We start from the raw sequence: 12,717 nt of genomic DNA on the forward strand, positions 1-12,717 counted from the left end.
GGACGTAACATAAAGAAAATGAAATAATTCTTTAACAAAGAAGTGAGGCATATTTTACAGCCATTAGCAAACTGCAACAACTACATGTCAATGTTTTTTTTGTTCATCCTTTTGTCTTTTCCCCACTTATCCATTAAACCTCTGTTAACCCTGAATTTTATTTATTTATGTTGTCAGGTGTGGCTCTGGTTTCATGATACTCACCTCTCCATGTGTCAGAAAGTTAAACTAATGACTTTAAATTGACTTTAAATGTGTAAAACTGTAATAGTGCAGACTTACAGATAATTTTTCACGTGGATGAGTATGCTTGTAATTTAAGAGAAGGCGGACTAAGTGCAGTGTAATTCACTCCATATTAAACCCACTTCATTGTATCTTTAAATGTAGAATAAATGCTGCATTAGAGACGAGGGTAAAATCATGGGAGTGAAAATACGAAAAAATGAATCCACCAGGAAATGAGAGAACCTGTGTAAGTCTGCTGCTGCTGTTTGAGTGAGGACAGCCGTAACTCCCTTTAAGTTTTGCTTTTCTTGTAAATGAAACCAGAGCAAACACCTCTGCTAGTTGATAAGATGAAGATGAAGGTTGATAATCCAGATATTTGAATGAGTTTATTAAAGCGCAATTGTTCATCTTTTTATGAGCAGGTTTAGGTCCAAAGTTTGAACATGGGCGTGTAGGCCTGTCTGCAGGGTGAGAGATGAAGTTGTCTCTCATGTAGTAACCGATGAATGAATTTCAAAGAGTAAACACATGTTTTTAATGGCAGTGTTTCCTTGTATGATTTGTTTGGTAATTCAGGTTTTCATTGTTTAAAGGTGTTCTATAGTTACCATCATCATATAAAAACTTTGAGATCATTCATATGTAGAAAGATGTGATTGTGTTAGAACTCAAACTTTTAGTTTCATTGTGTGAAACTAATTCAAATGTAACTTCTGTTTAGATTTGAATGTTTGTACTAAAAACATGAGGCTACACATATTTACCCAGGATGTTTTAAAGCTTGTGGAGCTGCTTCCACTGCTGCAACCCTACCAGGAGGAGGTGCTGTCACAGAGAGAATCACAGAAATGGCAACATACAGCATCACTATCCTCGCTGTTTATTTCATTTTTCTGTACTTGTTTTTCTAGAAACCTCGGCATGCAGTGTAGCTAAAGATCCCTTTTTTAATGTCATCATTTATCAAACTAAGATGTTTAAGATAAGATAAGACTTTACTGATCCCACAATGGGGAAATGTTTGCGTTACCTTAGCTCAGGTACAGATCAGAAGGAAAATACAAAAAATACAAGTAAAATACAAACAAATAAAAAATAAGTAAGATAATACACTATATACAACAGTAGCATACACAGTATGTGATTATGGATATGGTTGTAGAAATATGCAAGACATAAACTATATAGCTTAACATAATGGCAGAACCTTACACACTCACCATCTTTTTGGTTAAATATTAGTCATACACTACACTTTCCCTGTGAATGAAATATAAAATAACCTGTGATGCACTTACTGTAATGCCCACAATGAATCAATGCTTCTTCAATCATCACGTTTTAAAATGTATAAAACAAAATGTATAAAAAATGTATAAGACAAAGGGAAAACAATGCAAATGTTGGCATAGAAGTATTTAAATGAATGTCTACAATGAGTCAGAAGTCAATACTTTAGCAGTGAGAGATGCCACAGAGCTTTATTAAAAGCATGCGGAGAAAAAAAAGCACGTGAAAATGGGATATTAACTTTATTTTTATTAAGGACTAAAACAGTTCTCTCTTTTGTTATATTAATCTGTCTTTAATACTGTAGCGTGACACCATAAGGGAGGATGAGTTTGTTTTCCAGGTATTTGCTGTTTGATTATCTTCTAAGAAAAAATCTTCAAAGGGTCCAGAGTCAGGGTATCACAAAGCACAGCAACTGAAACTGTCAAAATAATGTTACAGGATTAAACCTCATCTAACTCTAAGCTATAGAACATTTCTCATGAAACATCTCCAAGCTGTAAAGTTTTTCAGTCACTGTAGATCAGAAGTGTGAAACATAAAGCCCAGCGAGGACTCCGCCACAGCCCGCTGGATGGGTTCGGCTATGTGGAGAAGGACAGGAATTTTTGCCTTTTAAACATGTTTTAATAAGATTTGGAGCTTATCTGTTATTTAATTATCTGCTATAGAAATTCACCTTTTTCCCTGAGAAATTTGATTCTGTTTATTTATTATTAATGTCATGATGTGTGCTGTGTGGCAGGCAGGAGATTAGACCCAAATGCAAAAGGAATCAGAACCTAAACCATGATACAGAATACTACAAAAACACAAGAAACAGAAGATGCTGGGTCAAAATGGCCCAGAGCTGTCACAATTAAATGCTAACAAAATGTTTGTTTGTTTGTACGCTGTTGCAATAATATCGTATCGTGAGTGACGTATTGTGATGTCGCAATGTGTGTGGGGTTTCTGGTGATTCCCACATCTACTTACCAGAATATCTTCTAGTAAAGAAGGTTAGAAAGGAAGCTTTGAAGCATGCCTAATACCTGCCGGCCTGACAGCAGGACGTGTGTGTATAGATTACACACAAATTGTTCGAAATTATTTATCAGACCAAGTAGAGAAAAAAAAAAGTAATTTGCATGTCTACAATTAAATATCTGCAAAAACATTTGTAGACTTTAACAAGTTGTTGAACCTAAATGAAAGTAAGAATGAGCCAGCAAAAGTGCTATTAGTTAAATTAATGATTCCTTCAACAAGAAAATCTAACACAGGATGTGTCAAAGGATGTTTGTTACTCTAAAACTTGAGTTGTCTGGGATACATGTGGGTAGAAAGAAGACAAGAAAGCAGCAATGTGGATTGAAAATAGAAAAAGCACACGAAAAACAGACAGAAAAATGGAGCCAATTTTGTTACAGAGCTGTAATAAATGAAAAGCTAAAGAGGAGAAAACAAGTTCACAGAATCCTAAAGAGAAGCCATTGTTGACTGTGGATGTTTGGATGAAAGTGATGCTCAATGTCTGCAGGAGTCTAGCAGATGTTACAACTTTCATTTACTGCTGTTCCTGTGACACAAAACGACTGAAGATAACAAGCACATTTCTCTAAAACACATGAGATGAGGCTCCATGTGATGTAAAGGCACAGAGGAAATGGGGGGTCATCACCTCAACAGTAAACACACAGGACTGCACTCAGATTTGGACGCTTTTGTCATTTCATTGATGGAAAGTTAGACTCCACCACCTGATTGTCTGTACCTCAATTCAGGCTATTTTAAAATCCAGAGGAGGTGCAACATTGTAGTTCTAACTGTATGTTTTAGTTCATGCAGCTAATAAATAAAAAACCTTTGTGTCAAAGTAAAAAAGCTGAATAAACATCTCCCAAGTGTGTTTAGGCCATGAAATCTTTGCTGGAAAGAAGATCAGGGATCCACGCAAAGTGGGGTTTATGCACTTGTTCTGAAAACACTTGCCCGTCCTAACATTAAACACTGCTTGTAGCAGGTATCACAACCACAACAGGGACCTGTTTTTTCAGGTGTTGATTTGGTGTGATTTGCAGTAAATTGTGTGTCACAGACATTGTAAATACATTTGTGCGACTCAGTGAAATATTCTAATCCCAAAGGTGAAACTTTTACAAATACATATGCCACAATACATAAATTTATTGAACTTGTAAACTTTTCATTTACATCACACAGTGTCTTGTTGTTTGGTGTTATCTGATGTTTTGATGAATGCAGTTTTAATTGTATAATGTGGGACCGGCATCTAAGTCTTTCAGGTTTTCAGTCCAAGCAAGGAAACACCATTTCAATATAATATTCTGACGTCTTCTTCAGCCCCTGTTAAAGATGTGTTGGTCACTGACAGTTTTTACTCTAGTCTTGCATCCTAAAAATAAATTTAACACCTGTGCAGGAGTGAAACCCTGAAGACTCTGAGCCCTTCATGGTCCACTGTTTGAAGTTTGTATTTATGTGAAAATAATTTCAACTGTTTCTACAGGTAGATTTTGAAGGTTTACAAATATAGCACAGCAGGTGAAGTTAAACACATTGAGACAAAGTGTACAATGGAATAACTGTCATTCAGCTGGTTGTACCAAAGTGTTGTAGCTGCCTGATTCTCAGGACATGGAGTCAACATAATAACCCAGTAATTCTTGTCTTCTGGTGGTAATTTGTTTTTCTTTTTATCACACAATGTGAGATCAAACTAACTGAGTTTATTTCCTATACAATGAATAAACCCTTTTACAGTAAAGTTGTGAAATATGAGATGATGTGGTGTTAATTTAAAAATTACATGATTATTAAAATAGAAATAGACAAAGCTGGAAAAAAAACTGAGGCAATTTGTTTGAGCAGTGGGCAACAGAGCAACTAATCGTCATATCACCGTCTTTGTTTCACATCAAGGCACCACCAGGTGACAAGCTCTACTTCAAAAAGAGCATGGCAAGAGTCAAACAAGAAATAAATCCATAAATTAGCTGACTCAGTTACAGCTTTAAATCAGGGTATCGTCATAGTTATGTTAAGCCACCCTCTATTAAAGGAAACATAGGCAGATTAAACAAAATTTGCCCAATAAAAAGAAATTACTTTTTCAACAATCTTATGGATAAATGAAAAAGAATTTAGGGGCTGAGCTTCGGAAAAGAAAAGAAAAACCTGTTGGGGAGCGTATCAGGACAGCAGGAAGAAGATTAATGGTGAAATACTGTTTGCTCAAGGGTTTTGCAGTCAGTGGCAGTACACTGTAATAGAAAAGTTCAATTTAATAAGATAAGATTCCTTTATTAGTCCCACAAGTGAGAAATTTCATTTTAATCTGTGTGTTGACAATGATTGTAGTTAAATTAATGTTTAGGTGATAATGCCCTATATAGAATACCAACAATGAGACAAACAACAATCATGACAGCACAGATCAAAGAACAAACAGAGGTGTTGTCGTCCTGCAAAGTAGAGTTGAAGCTTTCTGGGAAGACAAAAGGATCTTGTTGCCTGCTCTCTGTGATATTGAGCACAGCATCACTTGGTGCGTTGCTTCTCTGTGATGGCTGTCGTCTGTTGTTGTGTTCGTGAGAGGAATTGCTCTTCTGGATCACAATAAACAGCAACAGTCCAAGACAAGCGAGGTCACCCCACGTGTTTCTTATCTCCAATAACTGGGAATCATTAGCACTGCTTCTAAAGTGGTCTCTGAGAAACATCAGTAAATTGATGTTATCATTGTTAATGGAAAACTTACTGATAGCTCTTAAGAGGTTAGTAGTGATCTCATATGTATGTTCTGGATCATACGCTGTCCCTCGATGTTCAGATGTCTCATAATGCTGTGTGATATAGACTCGGTCTATTATCTGTGAAGTTTGCCGTCCATGGTTCGGCTCCCAGACTCTGATTATGATCCGAGCCCTGTTGCCGTTCTCATCCTCTGATTGGATGACATGCTGTGGAAGCCGCAGAGATCCTTGTCGATGGATATTACCAAGACTGTAGTACTGATATCCCCTCGGCGGTTGACCCAACACCTCTTCATAGTTTCCATAATGATGTGAGCCATAATCAAAACTATTTGGGTCAAAGGGCAGACTTATGTCACCGTTTATGTCAATGTCAATTTCATTGGGAAACCAGTGGAGCAACCAGAGGCTCTGCTCAGGCACAGACTGGCCAAAGCCTACTGACCTCAGATCAGTGATTGAGTTGAGCGCTCATCTTACAGCTGACACAGAGCTGAAGGTCAGGATGAGAGCCACACAGCAGCTCATCATTCTTCCAAACATCTTCATCCTGTGGAGATTTAAGAAGTCACTGTTTTTATTGTTCATGCATACTTTATATTATTAATTATATTGTGATTAATAGGATAATCATGATTAAAACAGCTTTAAATGTATTCCTAGTTTATAATTTGATAGTCATTCAGCCACACAAACACTGAAACAGGTTTTGCTTTTTTTCTCCTGTCTGGTTTATACCATCTATTATGGGTTGGAATTTAAAATGTTGTTTTCTTCAGTTGAAATCAAAAGTTACTTTTTTAATATTAGAGTTTACTTTTAATTAAGAGGGTGTTAAGAGAGGCTTGTTAGTGAGAAATGTTGTTTTCTCAAACAGCTTTAACTTTGTGACATAAAGAGAGAAAATCACACTAATAACTTGTATCTGTAACTTGTTGGCTGAAGCCTCCTGTCAGCTTCAGATAAATAACAGGGAAGGATCGCTCAACACTGAGTTTACAGAGGATTTATTAAACAAAGCAAACTAAGTAATTCTTTAACAAAGAAGTGAAGCATATTTTATAGCCATGACCAAACATGCTTTTATTTTATTCATTACACTGCTTTTAAACCAGAATTTTATTTATGTTGTCAGGTGTGGCTCAGAAACGAGTCCAGTATCTAAAGCAGTGCGTGTGACACGACAACAAACAGGTTTCATGATACTCACCTCTCCCTCTGTCAGAAAGTTAAACTAATTATATTGTTTAAAACTGTAATACTGCAGACTAATAGATCATTTTTATGTGAACGAGTGTGCTTGTAATTTAAGAGAAGGTGGACTATGTGCAGTGTAATCCACTCCATGTTAAACCCACTTCACTGTATCTTGAAATGTAGAATAAATGCTGCATTAGAGACGAAGGTAAAGTCATGTGAGTGAAAATAAGTAAAAATGAATCCACCAGGAAATGAGAGAACTTACCTGTGTAAGTCTGCTGCTGCTGTTTGTGTGAGGACAGTCGTAGCTTCCTTTATGTTGTGCATTTCCTGGTAAATGAAACCAGAGCAACAAGCTCTGCTAGTTGTGAGTGTTTCTAGTTTAGCAGTCACTTAAAAGCAGATTGTTGATCTTTTTACTAGCAGGTTTATGTCCTGAGTCTATGGACTCAGTGGTTTTGTTTTGATTGTTATTATCTTTTGCTTCAATTTTATTCTGATTAAGATTTTCTAGTTCTGAGGTTTTGGTTTCTGTGTTCCCTCTGTGTTCCCTTCCCCCTACAGTCGACTGTAGGGTCAGAGACTGCAGTGGAGTAATTCAGCCTTCTATAAATCATGTCTGCAGGGTTGAATTAACTGCATTTACCTTCGCCAGCTGGAGCACTGAGTCCATGTTTGTTTTAACAATTTTCCAGGTGATCACCAGTATAGAAGAGTTTGGAGGACAGATCCTTTGTCCAGTCATCTACATTTAGACAGAAACCCATCACTACAACCCAAGGGTATTGTAGGTCTTAACAAGCTGTTGCACCTGATTGAAAATAAGCATGAGTCAGCACCACAAGAGCTGTCCATTAAATTAATGTAAAGGACTTTAGAACTCCTTCATCAAGAAAGTCCGGCACAGAACACAACACGACATTGTTGCTATAAAAATTTGAATTGAGCACAAATGATTTAGGAAGGTTGTACAAGAGAAACATGCAGGTAGAAATCCATTAAAGCGGCAAAGCAATATGGATTAAAAAAGAAAATGCACACAAAAATAAGGCAGAAACAGGAACCAAAATTGCCCAGACAGGATCCTGTCTGGGCAATTTTGGCTTACACCAATATATGGACGTTCCCACACACTCCAAAGGACACATTTTGGATCTTGTTTGCTGTATTGGTGTCACCCCTAAGAATTGTGCTGTATTGGACATGCCTTTTTCAGACCATGAATTAGTTTTATTAAGTGGTAGTCTCCCACTGTACAAAAATAAACAAAACCGCTCAATTACTTTTAGAAATATTAGGGGCATTGATCTATCAGCTCTTTCCCATGGCATTAAGAATTTACCTACCATTGATGCCTCAGCTTCCATAGATGACCTGGTATCTCATTATAACAACTAGAAAGTGCATTTTCTGAAGAAACTGCAGTGTGAATGCTTGAATCTGAATGTATGCACTGAAATGAATTAATTGCTGAATTTTGAGTTAAAAATATTGAATGAGATAAAAAAACAAAACAAAAAAAAATGAATTTAACCTGAAAACAAAGGTGCTGAACTGCTAAAAGCTGGACGTTACACAGAAGAAGAAGTTGGAAAAAAGCTGAAAATGTTTTAATTGCAAATTAGAAAAACCTAAGAAATGAGAAAAGAACATTTAGAGTCAGAAAACATCTGAAAGAATATTAAAAGGTCATATTCTTTGAATCACTGAATGACTAAAATGTGATCCCTCCACTTGGATCCACACAGTTTAAAAAGTTTAAATGTCTGAGCTTTGAAAGACAAGATGTTGGAAAGAGAACAACGATGGCGACGTTTTGAGGGTAAAATGATGGCTGTAACACTGTGGACACAGCAGCAGTTGAAAGAGAAGTGTTTAAGATGAATCTTGGCAGAGTGGCAGGCAGAGCTCGTTAAGCAGGCAGGTGTGAGCCTGGTTGCTATAGTGACCGCACCCAATGGCTCCATACACACGTACACAGACATGCGCCTCACTTTTGCTGCTTAAAATGAACAGAAAAGTCAGGCTGAAACAAATCGCTCCCAAATGAAAAGTAAAAGTCGTATTGACGAAATTCTTTCACCGTGAGCGACAGCAATGTCTAGTCTACCTAATTCTCAGTTTTCATGCCTGTGGAGCTTATTATATGGACGTGGTGACAGTGTAAAGACACCATGCTCTTCTGATTTTCAAACGAACCTTCTGAGCAAGTTTAACATTAGAGTCTATGGAAGAGTTGGAGGGAGGAGGCTGTGCATTGGTGGCATTTATGAAAAAACCATAACACCTAGTACAATAGTAAACACATTGGATGAAAGAGGACAGCGATGGCTACATTTTGAGGGTAAAATCATACCTGTAGAGCAAACGCTGCGGACACAGCAGCAGTTTTAAAAAAGATTTTAAGATAAATTTTTTTGCTCCTCTCACTCTAGCAGTTGAGCTGTCTCACTCTAGCCCCAACATTCCGTCCCATACACACCCATTATAAACTCTGAAACGGGTGAAAAAACATCATGAAACTTAAACTGGAACTGAAGAAAAAGTATAATAGATATTGAAAAGATAAATACAAGTTGAATAGTTGAATGTCTTGTCTTCGTTTTAAAGTTTGAATGGTGGCTCTATGTCAACGTATGTGGAAGTAGTAAGAGTTTAAAGAGGAGGAAGTTGAATGAGAATTTGAAGGGTCTCTCCATTGAAATACATTATAAATTTTTGTTAAATAAAGTTGAATAAAATTAAAAATATAAATGTTAAAAATGAGAAAAGTAGAAGCATTCATGTCCAAAAGAATAGGAATCTAACGGTGTTTGAATGGTTTTTCTAAGTTGAGCGGTTTTGAAGGAGTGAGATGCCAAAAAACGTACGGAATATATAATAATAATAACTAGAAAGTGCATTTTCTGAAGAAACTGCAGTGTGAATGCTTGAATCTGAATGTATGCATTGAAATGAAATAATTACTGAATTTAAGTTAAAAATTTTAAATGAGATTAAAAAAAAACCCGAATTTAACCTGAAAACAAAAGTGCTGAACTGCTAAAAGCTGAAGGTTACACAGAAGAAGAAGTTGGAAAAAAGCTGAAAATGTTTTAATTGTAAATTAGAAAAACCTAAGAAATGAGAAAAGAACATTTAGAGTCAGAAAACATCTGAAAGAATATTAAAAGGTCATATTCTTTGAATCACTGAATGACTAAAATGTGATCCCTCCACTTGGATCCACACAGTTTAAAAAGTTTAAATGTCTGAGCTTTGAAAGACAAGATGTTGGAAAGAGAACAATGATGGCGACGTTTTGAGGGTAAAATGATGGCTTTAACACTGTGGACACAGCAGCAGTTGAAAGAGAAGTGTTTAAGATGAATCTTGGCAGAGTGGCAGGCAGAGCTCGTTAAGCAGGCAGGTGTGAGCCTGGTTGCTATAGTGACCGCACCCAATGGCTCCATACACACGTACACAGACATGCACCTCACTTTTGCTGCTTAAAATGAACAGAAAAGTCAGGCCGAAACAAATCGTTCCCAAATGAAAAGTAAAAGTCGTACTGACAAAATTCTTTCACCGTGAGCGACAGCCATGTCTAGTCTACCAAATTCTCAGTTTTCATGCCTGTGGAGTTTATTATATGGACGTGGTGACAGTGTAAAGACACCATGCTCTTCTGATTTTCAAACGAACCTTCTGAGCCATTTTAACATTAGAGTCTATGGAAGAGTTGGAAGGAGGAGGCTGTGCATTGGTGACATTTATGAAAGAACCGTAACACCTAGGACAATAGTAAACACATTGGATGAAAGAGGACAGCCATGGCTACGTTTTGAGGGTAAAATCATACCTGTAGAGCAAACGCTGCGGACACAGCAGCAGTTTTAAAAAAGATTTTAAGATTAATTTTTTTGCTCCTCTCACTCTAGCAGTTGAGCTGTCTCACTCTAGCCCCAACATTCCGTCCCATACACACCCATTATAAACTCTGAAACGGGTGAAAAAACATCATGAAACTTAAACTGGAACTGAAGAAAAAGTATAATAGATATTGAAAAGATAAATACAAGTTGAATAGTTGAATGTCTTGTCTTCGTTTTAAAGTTTGAATGGTGGCTCTATGTCAATGTATGTGGAAGTAGTAAGAGTTTAAAAATGAGTAAGTTGAATGAGAATTTGAAGGGTCTCCCCATTGAAATACATGGGAAATTTTTGTTGAATAAAGTTGAATAAAATTAAAAATATAAATGTTAAAAATGAGAAAAATAGAAGCAATCATGTCCAAAATAATAGGAATCTAACGATGTTTGAATGGTTTTTCTAAGTTGAACGGTTTTGAAGGAGTAGGCTTTCAAAAAACGTACGGAATAGATAATAATAAAATAGAATAATAATAAAGATTCGAATAACAATACTGTGAATGCTTTTCAAGCATTCACACTAATAACTAGAAAGTGCATTTTCTGAAGAAACTGCAGTGTGAATGCTTGAATCTGAATGTATGGACTGAAATGAATTAATTGCTGAATTTTGAGTTAAAAATATTGAATGAGATTTAAAAAAAACAACAAAAAAAAACCGAATTTAACCTGAAAACAAAGGTGCTGAACTGCTAAAAGCTGAAGGTTACACAGAAGAAGAAGTTGGAAAAAAGCTGAAAATGTTTTAATTGTAAATTAGAAAAACCTAAGAAATGAGAAAAGAACATTTAGAGTCAGAAAACATCTGAAAGAATATTAAAAGGTCATATTCTTTGAATCACTGAATGACTAAAATGTGATCCCTCCACTTGGATCCACACAGTTTAAAAAGTTTACATCTCTGAGCTTTGAAAGACAAGATGTTGGAAAGAGAACAACGATGGCGACGTTTTGAGGGTAAAATGATGGCTTTAACACTGTGGACACAGCAGCAGTTGAAAGAGAAGTGTTTCAGATGAATCTTGGCAGAGTGAGAGAGAGAGCTCGTTAAGCAGGCAGGTGTGAGCCTGGTTGCTATAGTGACCGCACCCAATGGCTCCATACACACGGACACAGACATGCACCTCACTTTTGCTGCTTAAAATGAACAGAAAAGTCAGGCCGAAACAAATCGTTCCCATATGAAAAGTACAAGTCGTATTGACGAAATTCTTTCACCGTGAGCGACAGCAATGTCTAGTCTACCTAATTCTCAGTTTTCATGCCTGTGGAGCTTATTATATGGACGTGGTGACAGTGGAAAGACACCATGCTCTTCTGATTTTCAAAAGAACCTTCTGAGCCATTTTAACATTAGAGTCTATGGAAGAGTTGGAGGGAGGAGGCTGTGCATTGGTGACATTTATGAAAGAACCATAACACCTAGGACAATAGTAAACACATTGGATGAAAGAGGACAGCGATGGCTACGTTTTGAGGGTAAAATGGTGGCTGTAGAGCAAACGCTGTGGACACAGCAGCAGTTTTAAAAAATATTTTAAGATTAATTTTTTTGCTCCTCTCACTCTAGCAGTTGAGCTCTCTCACTCTAGCCCCAACATTCCGTCCCATACACACCCATTATAAACTCTGAAACGGGTGAAAAAACATCATGAAACTTAAACTGGAACTGAAGAAAAAGTATAATAGATATTGAAAAGATAAATACAAGTTGAATAGTTGAATGTCTTGTCTTCGTTTTAAAGTTTGAATGGTGGCTCTATGTCAATGTATGTGGAAGTAGTAAGAGTTTAAAAATGAGTAAGTTGAATGAGGATTTGAAGGGTCTCCCCATTGAAATACATTATAAATTTTTGTTGAATAAAGTTGAATAAAATTAAAAATATAAATGTTAAAAATATGAAAAATAGAAGCAGTGTTGTCCAAAAGAATAGGAATCTAACGGTGTTTGAATGGTTTTTCTAAGTTGAACGGTTTTGAAGGAGTGAGATGCCAAAAAACGTACGGAATATATAATAATAATAATAACTAGAAAGTGCATTTTCTGAAGAAACTGCAGTGTGAATGCTTGAATCTGAATGTATGCACTGAAATGAATTAATTGCTGAATTTTGAGTTAAAAATATTGAATGAGATTAAAAAAAAACAAAAAAAAAAACGAATTTAACCTGAAAACAAAGGTGCTGAACTGCTAAAAGCTGAAGGTTACACAGAAGAAGGAGTTGGAAAAAAACTGAAAATGTTTTAAATGTAAATTAGAAAACCCTAAGAAATGAGAAAAGAACATTTAGAGTCAGAAAACATCTGAATGAATATTAAAAGGT

At 36.3% G+C, this 12,717-nt stretch overlaps 1 long non-coding RNA gene across 1 annotated transcript; it reads right to left on the reverse strand.

The window, feature by feature from the left end:
* Nucleotides 1-3,487: 3,487 nt before the first annotated feature.
* Nucleotides 3,488-6,826, reverse strand: LOC143418360 (uncharacterized). Its single transcript, XR_013098333.1, has 2 exons — nt 6,748-6,826; nt 3,488-5,832 (listed from the first exon to the last, which is right to left on the reverse strand). It is a non-coding gene; the product is annotated as an uncharacterized LOC143418360 (long non-coding RNA).
* Between the last annotated feature and the right edge of the window lie 5,891 nt (nt 6,827-12,717).

The sequence above is a fragment of the Maylandia zebra genome, linkage group LG4 (assembly GCF_041146795.1).
Source record: "Maylandia zebra isolate NMK-2024a linkage group LG4, Mzebra_GT3a, whole genome shotgun sequence".
Classification (NCBI taxonomy): Eukaryota; Metazoa; Chordata; class Actinopteri; order Cichliformes; family Cichlidae; genus Maylandia; species Maylandia zebra.